The 1,050-nt window shown below is 41.5% G+C and overlaps 1 protein-coding gene across 1 annotated transcript in view; it reads right to left on the reverse strand.

The window, feature by feature from the left end:
• Positions 1 to 1,050, reverse strand: part of LOC101845031 (sushi, von Willebrand factor type A, EGF and pentraxin domain-containing protein 1) — a gene marked incomplete at both ends in the record, with an annotated part of 72,098 nt that overhangs the window by 69,132 nt on the left and 1,916 nt on the right.

Here is a 1,050-nt window from a genome sequence, read left to right on the forward strand (position 1 = left end):
GGGGGGGGTTAGAAGATTTCCAGTGCTTTTTTTCTTAAAGGTTGAGGGTGGTGGTGGAGGGAGTTTACATAGTACAGGATGCCTAAAATGGACCCAATTAAAGGGAAACAACTCAATTATCTCTGCACTAGTTTAAAAAAGACCTCTGTTGAATTCAACAATGGGTACGTCAAGTATAACCATGCAGAAAATCAATCAACCTGTACGAAAAATATCAAGTCATGCAAATTTCATCAAAAGTTGGGTAAAATTCAGAAAGGTAACTTCGCAATAATAGCGTTCAGCAGCTACAAGTGTGTGATTGACCCGTTCTGGTTTCAGGACGAAGACGGTAAAACCGCGACAGTCACATCAGTTGGATATCTCACAGAGTTGAGAGAGTTTAGGAGAAGTTTGTGGAGAAGGCATTGTGTCGTTGACGTGGCTTGGTTCCGGTGGGATGGGGCCACACCACACACGTCGAGAGTGGACCATGTACGGATGCAAGAAAGTTTTGGTGAACACCGAATAAGCTAACATCTTACAAATGAATGGTCACCGCAGTTATGCTTTTCTGTATATAATTGAGAAATAAACGATAACACAGAGAGGCCAAGATAGACGGGTTTAATGAGCTTTTGTGGTCGAGCACAGTTGTACAACTCTTCAGTATGTTGTTAGTTGGATTTAGGTAGCTGGGCATTATTTGTGTTATAAATTACAACTATGTAACAACATAATACCAAGATTTGAATTCCCTTGGGGAGGTTGGGGGTGGGGGAGGGGGTGGGGGTTGACAGACAGAGTCTACGGCAACAACCCACAAACAATCAAACAGTTGAAACTCAATGTTGTACTGCGAAGGTTTACAAAATCGACTCAGAAACATGCTACTAGGCTATTCAAATTTTCCAGTAGCGTATTAGAGCTTATCTGGAGGGAAATGGTCAACACCTGGAGCGTATAATTTAAATGACAACCTCCATCCTTGGATGTAATTTACATCACCACTTTTGTATAAATTTGTTCTTTTCTTCATAATCGGCTTTTACCTGACTTCCTGCTGTCGAG

Source organism: Aplysia californica, unplaced genomic scaffold (genome assembly GCF_000002075.1).
Source record: "Aplysia californica isolate F4 #8 unplaced genomic scaffold, AplCal3.0 scaffold00639, whole genome shotgun sequence".
Classification (NCBI taxonomy): Eukaryota; Metazoa; Mollusca; class Gastropoda; order Aplysiida; family Aplysiidae; genus Aplysia; species Aplysia californica.